Source organism: Capricornis sumatraensis, chromosome X (genome assembly GCF_032405125.1).
Source record: "Capricornis sumatraensis isolate serow.1 chromosome X, serow.2, whole genome shotgun sequence".
Lineage (NCBI taxonomy): Eukaryota > Metazoa > Chordata > Mammalia > Artiodactyla > Bovidae > Capricornis > Capricornis sumatraensis.
In genome coordinates, this window is record NC_091092.1 from 127401449 (window position 1) to 127411852 (window position 10404).

The window sequence follows — 10404 nt, forward strand, 5'->3', positions numbered from 1 at the left end:
ACAGTGAGGTACCATCTCATGCCAGTCAGAATGGCTGCTATCCAAAAGTCTACAAACAATAAATGCTGGAGAGGGTGTGGAGAAAAGGGAACCCTCTTACACTATTGGTGGGAATGCAAACTAATACAGCCACTATGGAGGACAGTGTGGAGATTCCTTAAAAAACTGCAAATGGAACTGCCGTATGACCCAGCAATCTCACTGCTGGGCATACACACCAAGGAAACCAGAATTGAAAGAGACACATGTGCCCCAGTGTTCATTGCAGCACTATTTACAATAGCCAGGACATGGAAGCAATCTAGATGTCCATCGGCAGACGAACGGATCAGGAAGTTGTGGTACATATACACAGTGGAATATTACTCAGCTATAAAAAGAACACATTTGAGTCAGTTCTAATGAGGTGGATGAAACTGGAGCCTTTTATACAGTGTGAAGTAAGCCAGAAAGAGAAACACCAATACAGTTAATCAATGCATATATATGGAATTTAGAAAGACAGTAACAAAGACAGCAAAAGAGACACAGATGTAAAGAACAGACTTTTGGACTATGTGGGAGAAGGTGAAGGTGGGACGATATGAGAGAATAGCATTGAAACGTGTATATTACCATATGTAAAACAGACGACCAGTGCAAGTTTGATGTATGAAGTAGGACACTCAAAGCTGGTCTTCTGGGCCAACCCAGAGGGATGGGGTGGGGTTGGAGGTGGGAGGGGGTGTTTGGGATGGTGGGACACACATACGTCCATGGCTGATCCATGTCAATGTGTGGTGGAAGCCACCACAGTATTGTGCAGTAATTAGCTTCCAGTGAAAATATTTTTTTTAAAAAACGACTCAGACATTTAACTGAACACCTGTTTATTTCTGAGTCTTTTCCATAGTCATCTGAAATGATGCTATGCAAAGACTCCCATCTGGTTCTTTTTTTCTTTTCTTGAAGGTCATGAAGCGACTTAGCATGCATGGAAGCATGTAACTCTCCAAGAATGGTAGGGATAGGGAAAGGGTTCTGTACGGAAGGTAGACATTTTCTCCTTCTATCCCTTCTCCCTTAGTCCTATCATCCATGCCGAAGAAGAGTAGTTTTTGATAGAACATGGTATTTCAATTCATACACAGCAGGCTTCTGGAGATGGTCAATATTAGAAAAGTCAAAGAATGATTTGGCCTCTGGGACAGAGTTTCTGGACTTTCTCCAGATGGCTCTGGCACCCCCAGAGGTGTAGAGTTCATAACTGGCCCTCCAGGATTATGTGCTCTTAATTTAACATTGTAGCTCAGGAAATTATTTTATTCATAACAAACATTATTGTCTCTACACTGAAGCTCAGGAAGTTGTTTTATTAATACAACAAACATTATTGATCACTGGAGACAGTGAGACGCTGGAGACAGAAGAGTAACATGGCACATGCCCTGCCTTTGACAAGCTGCTCACAGTTTAGTGGGGAGACAAGCTTAAGTAATAACTACCCAGAGGCACAAGGAACCCAGCTGAGGCAGGGAATTCTGCCTGAGGCCCTTGGCGGAAGGCTTGCTGAGGAAGTGATAATTGTACCAGGGATAGAGAGATTCAGGTAGAGAGCAGAGAAAAGACAGTTGCAGGAAGAGGGACCAGCATTTGCAAAGGCACACTGATGACTCCCAAAGCCCGGAGTGTTCAAAGATGAGCCCTCAGTAGCTACAGAGAGGGGTCTTAGGTAGGAGCACGGGTAGAGTAGGATAACCCAAGAAATTATGAAAAATGTCTTTTTAAACATCCACATGAGAAACCTTTTTGGCAAGGGACAGATATTTCTTTTAATATCAAATTTTATTACACTGAAGTAGATCTTTTTTCCATGGGTATTTGCATTTTAAATAAAAAGTAGAATTTAGCTACAGTCATCAAAATAGTATGGTACTGGCACAAAAACAGAAATACAGATCAATGGAACAGGATAGAAAGCAAAGAGATAAACCCATGCACCTATGGTCAATTAATCTATGACAAAGGAGGCAAAAATGTACGATGGAGTAAAGACAGTCTCATCACCAACGGGTGCTGGGAAAACTGGACAGATACATGTAAAAGAATGGAGTTAGAACATTCTCTAACACCACACACAAATATGAAATAAAAATGGATTAGGCGCTAGAGGTGCGGCGAGGGAGTCTGTGGAGGATTTGTTTTGGTTTCGTCCTGTGCTCGCTGAGACGGCACACCTCGAGAACTATGGCGGAAGGAGATAATCGCAGCACCAATCTGCTGGCTGCAGAGACTGCAAGTCTGGAAGAGCAGCTGCAAGGATGGGGAGAAGTGATGCTGATGGCAGATAAAATCCTCCGATGGGAAAGAGCCTGGTTTCCACCTGCCATCATGGTGTGGTTTCTTTGGTGTTTCTGACTATCTACTATCTAGATCCATCTGTTCTATCTGGTGTTTCCTGTTTTGTTATGTTTTTGTGCTTGGCTGACTACCTTGTTCCCATTCTAGCACCTAGAATTTTTGGCTCCAATAAATGGACCACCGAGCAACAGCAAAGATTCCATGAAATCTGCAGCAATCTAGTGAAAACTCGACGCAGAGCTGTGGGCTGGTGGAAACGCCTCTTTACGCTAAAGGAAGAAAAGCCTAAAATGTACTTCATGACCATGATCATTTCTCTTGCTGCGGTTGCTTGGGTGGGACAGCAAGTCCACAACCTCCTTCTCACCTACCTGATAGTGACTTTCTTACTTTTGCTTCCTGGACTGAACCAACATGGGATCATTTCGAAATACATTGGAATGGCCAAAAGAGAGATAAACAAGCTTCTCAAACAAAAAGAAAAGAAAAATGAATAAAGCATTCGCTTTATTCAGTGTGATTAATGGAGTATACATTGTCCTTGGGAACAGTGTCTGTTATGCTGTTTGGATACTAAAATGTTACAGAAGTAGCTCTCTGCTGTCCCTCACTCTGCCCTTAGTACAAATTCTGACTTGCTAAGCAAGGCTTTATGCCCAGTGTCTTCATGGGTGTGTTTTTAGCAGCTGCCCTTATATGGACAACTCTTTCTTCAGTTCCTCATCTTGTTTTTTTGTCACCCAGGGTTAACTGAACTCTTACTTTTAAAATAACATAGTGGTGAACTTCACCCTTTAGTACAGTTAACAGTGACTTGGGATAACTGTTCAAGTTGATCTTTATTTTAGCTGGATACAGGATAGTGGTCTGTGGCTTCAGGAAGCTTATTCTCTCGTCTGCTTCCGTGGTCTGCTAAAAAAACTGGCTTCAGAAGTTTACCACTTCTGATGAAGAGACCAATTAAGATTCATTCCTCATTCTGTTTTAATAGTGTGGGAGAAGCAGCCTCATGGAATAAGATGAAACTAATCCCATGCCTTAGCATGTGTTTTCTCCCTTGTGCAGAATTTAGCAGTTTTTAGGAAACATTGATCCTTCTTCCCAAATGGGGAATCTGACAGGAACTTTTAGAACTCTTGTTCCCTTGCACTTAAACTTGAAGTTGGTACATCCTTAAAGGCTTTTTAGTAGCAGGCTTACACAAGTTGGTATTTAGGACCTTTAAATTTCAGATTTTCAGTTAATTGGAACTAAAGTCCATAATAGGTTAAGAGTCATGTCTATGATCTTCACTCTAAGACCAGCCAGTAAAGGACAGAAGTCTTCCTGTGTTGAGTCAAGATTCATTTCAGTAGAAAATAGCCTTATCCTACTAATTTTTCAAGACCAGAATAAGCCTTTACAGATAAGTCTCAAGAGTCTCCTTTTATGGTAACACTGGCTGCTTTTGGTCCCAATAGATGGAGTAGTTGAAATCTGTAGGAATGGACCTCTGAGGGCTGGAAATGTGACATATTTGGGAACAATTCTTAAACTGATTAACTAGCTGTAATATAGTTTTGTGAATTTATTGCACTGATGCTGTGAAACCTGGACCTTGTGGTATATCAGTCCCTAAATTAGTGTTTTTTTCTCCCCTTCAATATTGCTGTAAACAGTGGCACCATGTAGCATGTTTGACTTTTTTAAAAAATGTTTTGTATACAACCTACAAACTACCATAATTTACGTGTGTTTGCTCATTGTATATAAGCTTGTCTTCCTGTCCAAATTTTTTGTGTGTATGTGTGTTCTACCAATTAACTACTTTAGCAGTTTTAATCCTGTATTATTTCTTCTACTTTGTTAAAAGGGGAATAAATAAAAAAGCTGGAATCCCCAAAAAAAATGGATTAAAGACCTAGATGTAAGACCAAATACTATAAAAGTCCTAGAGGAAAACACAAGCAGGACGCACTTTGACATAAATGGCAGCAATGTTTCTTTGATCCATCTTCTAGAGTAATGGAAATAAAAACAAAAAATAAACATATAGGGGACTTCCCTGGTCATCCATTGGCTAAGACTGTGCTCCCAATGCACGGGGCTGGATTTGATCCCTGGTAGGGGAACTAGATCCAACATGCCAGAGCTAAGAGTTGCATGCCACACCTAAAGATCTCACATCTCACAACTACATGTCCTGCATGCTGCAACAAAGATCCTGTGTGCCACAACTAAGGCCCCATGCAGTCGAATAAATAAAGAAGTAAAAAAAAATCCCAAATGGGACCCAATTAAACTTGAAAACTTTTGCACAGCAAAGAAAGCCATAACTAAAACAAAAAGAGAAGCTATATAACTGGAGGAAAGATTTGCAAATGATATCACTGACAAGGGATTAATCTCCATAATATAAAAACAGCTCAATATCGAACAAACAAGCAACCTAACTTACTGGGGTCCAGCCCTGGTTGGATCCAGGGTATCCGAAGCATGGACAGCGAGGCGAGAGAGGTATATAGATATAGATGTATAGACTTAGAGATATAGAGAGAGATAAGAAAACAGTTAAGAAAATAGAGGAGAGAAAGAGGCTGATATTCCTTGGTTTACACAAAAAGCCAATAAAGCCTCAAGACAAGAGACTTGCTCTGTTCACATAGGCCACAGGCACCCACTTGAATAGCAGAGGGTGCCCTGCCTTGGGCTCCCTCTCATGTGGATCTTAGAGGCCCGGGAAGAAAAGTGAACGCAGAGAGTCTCTGTGTTCCAAGGGATCAGCCTGAAAAAGAGAGGGAGGGTGAGGGAGAAAGAGAGAGAGAAAGAATTGACATGAGGGAGGCCAAGCTTGTGCAAAAACCCCATAACTTTATTTTCAAAAGGTGCTCATATACCCTAAGTTTTACATAATGGAAGATGCAGAGTCATGCAGGGGCAGTCCTGACCCTTATCGATACCAGGGTTTCTTTTTGCATATCTTTCTGTATACAAAAGGTCTCAGGTGATTTACATTATCTTCTGGCCAAGAGGCCTGTTAACATTTTATGGTTCTTTTCCTTGATGAATGTTAATCAACCAAAAAACTCATTTTCCCTTGAAGTGTTTTTCTTTAATCTGCATCACCCTCAAAGTACTAAATAAAGTTACATCCGTAGAGAACAAAGGTGCAGTGGGTTACAACAAAGAAAGTACTTAACTCAAAGATCTAATGTTGCTACTTGTTTTTTCCATATACCAACTATATTAATGAATGCCCTCCTGGGTACACAACAAATAAAGGATATGAAAACTTGGCAGCAAGTATTGGCTCAACAATGAAACCCTTAACCAGTTCTAGTCTAATGATTTTTAACTCCTCAAAAGGCTCTACATTCCTAGAATTTTTTAAGCTTCCTGTGCCTCTCATGGTTGGGAGGCTGTAAACAATCATATGCGTAGTTGTAAAAAGTCCAGATAAACCTGTCAGGCACATTAGAAAGCTATCAGAGGGGTTTGAATTGAAACACTCCAATTACGCCCAGACTTATTAACTAGAGCTCTAAGTTAATTTTCTTTAGAGAAAGGTGGTTGGGGATAGCCCCCTGTTAATGTCAGAGGAGTATGGTATAGCAAACAATAAACAGACAGATTTTGGTTTCGGGGTAGATGCTTGAGCAGATCTAGGGGATCCCTTTGAGTCCTGATCCCACCTTTGCCTGTCAGGGCTCTTCCTCATGACCTTTGTCATGGGTGGGATCGCCCGTGCTGGCTCCTGGCACTAACTGAAAAATGGACAGGGCTTCCCTAGTGGGTCAGTGGTAAAGAACCTGCCTGCCAATGTAGGAGACGCGGGCTTGATCCCTGATCTGGGAAGGTTCTATGTGCCGAGGAGCAACTAAGCCCATGGGCTGCAACTATTTATTCTGTGCCCTAGAGCCCAGGAACCAACACTGCTGAGGCCCAAATGCCCTAGAGCCCATGTTCTGCAACAAGAGAAGACACCACAATAAGAAATCTGTGCACTGCAACTAGAGAGTAGCCCCCACTCGCTGCAACTAGAGAAAGCCCACATGGCAACGAAGAGCCAGCACAGCCAAAAAAATCAATAAATAAAATTATTTCTTTTAAAAAAAAATGGACAGAAGATCTAAATAGACATTTCTCCAAAGAAGACATACAGGCATATGAAAAGATGCTCAGCTTCACTAATTAATTAGAGAAATGCAAACTGAAATTATAAAGAGGTATCACCTCACACTAGTCAGAATGGCATCAACAAAAAATCTATGTATAAATGCTGCAGAGGGTGTGGCAAAAGGAACCCTCCTACACTGTTGTTAAGAATGGAAATTGATACAGATACTATGGAGAAGAGTTTGGAGGTTCCTTAAAAAACTAAAAATAGAGTTACCATATGATCCACAACTCCATTCCTGGGCATATATCCAGAGAAAACCATAATTCAAACAGATACATGCACCCCGATGTTCACTGCAGAACTGTTTACAATCACCAAGACATGCAAACAACCTCAATGTCCATCAACAGATGACCAGGTAAAGAAAATATGGTGTGTGTGTATATATAATGGAATATTACTCAGCCATTAAAAAGAATGGCATAATGCCATTTGCAGCAACACGGATGGACCTAGAGATTATCATACAAAGTGAAGTAAGCCAAAGACAAATATCATATGATATCACTTATATGTCGAATCTAAAATAATGATACAAATGAACTTATTTACAAAACAGAAATAGTCTCATAGGCTTAGGAAACAAACTTATGGTTCTCATAAGAGGAAAAAGGTAGGGAGGGATAAATTAGGGTTTGGGATGAAAATATACACACGACAATATATAAAATAGATAGCCAACAAGGACCTACTGTATAGCACAGGGAACTAAACTATCTTGCAATAATTTATAATGGGAGAGAATATAAATAAAAAAGAATCTATATCGATACCTTTATATCATAATCATTGTGCTGTACATCCATTTGAAAGAAACACAGCGTAAGTTAACTACATTTCAATAAAATTTTTTTTAAAGTCCGAGGAGTCATGAGACAGTGGAAAGATGGTAAGATCAGGACTGAGAAGGCCTGAGCTCTAGCCCGTTTCTCATGTTTGGTAGCCACACTGCCCAGGATGACTTATCTCATTCCTCAGTTTCAAGATTCCTTTTTGTGTTTTAAGAGAATATGTTTGGTCATGATATTTGCCCTCTAAATGTCCCTTTAAGGAGAAATGCCTTTAACTATGTTCTTATTTTCATGTAATACACAGTCTTTTCTGGAGTGATTAGATCACTTAAAATTAGATCACAGCCATGGCCATCTAGATAGGGTATTAAAAAGCAGAGTTATTACTTTGCTGACAAAGGTCCATATAGTCAAAACCATGGTCTTGCCAGCACTCATGTATGGATGTGACAGTTGGACCATAAAAAAGGCTGAGTGCCAAAAAATTGATGCTTTTGAACCATGGTGTTGGAAAAGACGCTTGAGAGTCCCTTGGACTGCAGGAAGATCAAACCAGTCAATCCTAAAGGAAATCAGTCCCAAATAATCATTGGAAGAACTGATGTTGAAGCTGAAGCTCCAATATTTCAGCCACTTGATGGGAAGAGCCGACTCATTGCAAAAGACCCTCATGCTGGGAAAGACTGAAGGCAGGAGAAGGGGACAACAGAGGATGAGATGGTTGGATGGCATCACTGACTCAATGGATATGAGTTTGAGCAAACTCCAGAAGATGGTGAAAGGCAGGGAAGCCTGACATGCTGTAGTCCATGGGATCGCAAAGAGTCAGACATGACTGAGCAACTGAACAACATGGCCATCTAGGTAGTTAAGGGAGGTTGAGTAAAATCAACCATTCACATCAATCAGCGGCTATGGCTTTAAGTCAACAAATATTCTAACAAATGTAACTTTCTATAATAATCATTGATAGTTCCCCTTCGGAAACTCTTCCAAAAAATGGCAGAGGAACCAAACTCATTCTACGAGGCCACAATCACTCTGATACCAAAACCAGACAAAGACATCACACAAAAAGAAAATTACAGGCCAATATCACTGATGAACAACTAGAGTTGCCATATGATTCAGCAATCCCACTCCTGGGCATATATCTAGACAGAACTATAATTCAAAAAGATATATGTACTCATATGTTCATAGCAGCATTATTTACAATTAAAAAGCAAGATACTACTTTGCCGACCAAGGTCCATTTAGTCAAAGCTATGGTTTTTCCAGTAGTCATGTGTGGATGTGAGAGTTGGACCATAAAGAAAGCTGAGCACCAAAGAATTGATGCTTTTGAACTGTGGTGTTGGAGAAGACTCTTGAGAGTCCCTTGGATAGCAAGGAAATCCAACCAGTCAATCCTAAAGGAAATCAATCCTGAATATTCATTGGAAGGACTTATGCTGAAGCTGAAACTCCAATACTTTGGCCACCTGATGCAAAGAACTGACTCATTGGAAAAGACCCTGATGCTGGGAAACATTGAAGGCTTGAGGGACAACAGAGAATGAGATGGTTGGATGGCACCACCGCCTTGATGTACATGACTTTGAGCAAGTTCCAGGAGTTGGTGACAAACAGGGACCCTGGTGTGCTGCAGTCCATGGAGTCGCAAAAAGTCGGACACAACTCAGTGACTGAACTGAACTGAACACGGCTTGGCTCATCATTTCATTGAGTTAGACAAGGCTGTGGCCCATGTGATCAGTTTGACAAGTTTTCTGTGACACTGGTTTTCATTCTGCCTGCCCTCTGACAGATGAGGATAAGAAGCTTATGGAAGCTTCCTGTTGGGAGAGACTGACTGTGGGGGAACTGGGTCTTGTTCTGATGGGCGGGACTATGCTCAGTAAATGTTTAATCCAATTTTCTGTTGATGGGCAGGGCTGTTTCCCTCCCTGTTGTTTGACCTGACACCAAACTAAGGTGGAGGTAATGAAGATAATGGCCACCTGCTTCCAAAGGTCCCAGGCAGGCACCGCTGCACTCAGTGCCCCCGACCGTGCAGCAGTGGACTGTGGACCCATGCCTCTGCCAGGGACTCCTGGACACCCACGGGCAAGCCTGGGTCAGTCCCTTGTGGGCTCCTTGCTCCTTTTTCCCAGGTCCTGGTGCACACAAGGTTTTGTTTGTGCCCTCCAAGAGTCTGTTTCCCCAGTCCTGTGTAAGTTCTGTAATCAAATCCCACTGGCCTCTACAGTCAAATTCCTTGGGGGATCTCAGTTCCCTTGCCAGATCCCCAGGTTGGTAAATCTCTTGTGGGTCCTAGAACTTTCTTAACAGTGTGAGAATTATTTTGGTATGATTGTTCTGCACTTTGTGGTTCGTCGGCTTGGGGGCTCTATGGTTGGGTTTAATGGCGACCTCCTCCAAGAGGGCTTATGCCACAGGCTGTGTGACTGGGACTCCTGCACCCAGAGTCCCTGCCCCTGAGGCGGGCCACTGCTGACCCCCAGTCCCTCCACAGGAGACACTCAAACACAGTTCTATCTCAGTCTCTGTGGAGCCTCCCAGCCCTGGTATGCACAAGGCTTTTTTTGAGCCCTCAAAGCATCACTGGTGGGTATGGGATTTGATTTGAAATAAAATTTCACCCCTCCTAAATGACAGTAAAGGAATCAAAAGAAAAGATATGTTCTTATTGACAAAACAGGAGAGCAGGTAACAGCAGCCAAGTAGGGACAAGGACACTTTAATGCTTCAGAACCCTGGAAAGGCTCAGGAATTCTAAGCTATCTTTGAAGGTTGAGGAAAAATTGATATCAGAGTGGGCATCTAGCCTCTCTGCTACAGTTTAGAATAAAACAAAGAAAGAGCCATGTAAGCATATTATAGAAGCAAACAGATGAAACTGCTAATGATTTAAAATGGCTGTTTCTGGGAACTGGGAACTGGGATGGGAAAAAGAAATCCTGGGTTTTGCTCGTCTGAGAACCTTGTGTCACTTGGCCGTTAAAATTAAATTCTGTAAGCAATTATCCTTCAATTAAAAAATAAAATTTACAAATAAATATATTTATTTGTTTAAAACAAATGAAAATATTAAGTATATACAAAACATAT

The 10404-nt window shown here is 41.4% G+C and overlaps 1 pseudogene; it reads left to right on the top strand.

The window, feature by feature from the left end:
• The first annotated feature begins 2169 nt into the window (after nucleotides 1-2169).
• LOC138070957 (ADP-ribosylation factor-like protein 6-interacting protein 1 pseudogene) lies at nucleotides 2170-4020 on the top strand (annotated as a pseudogene).
• Nucleotides 4021-10404: the final 6384 nt, after the last annotated feature.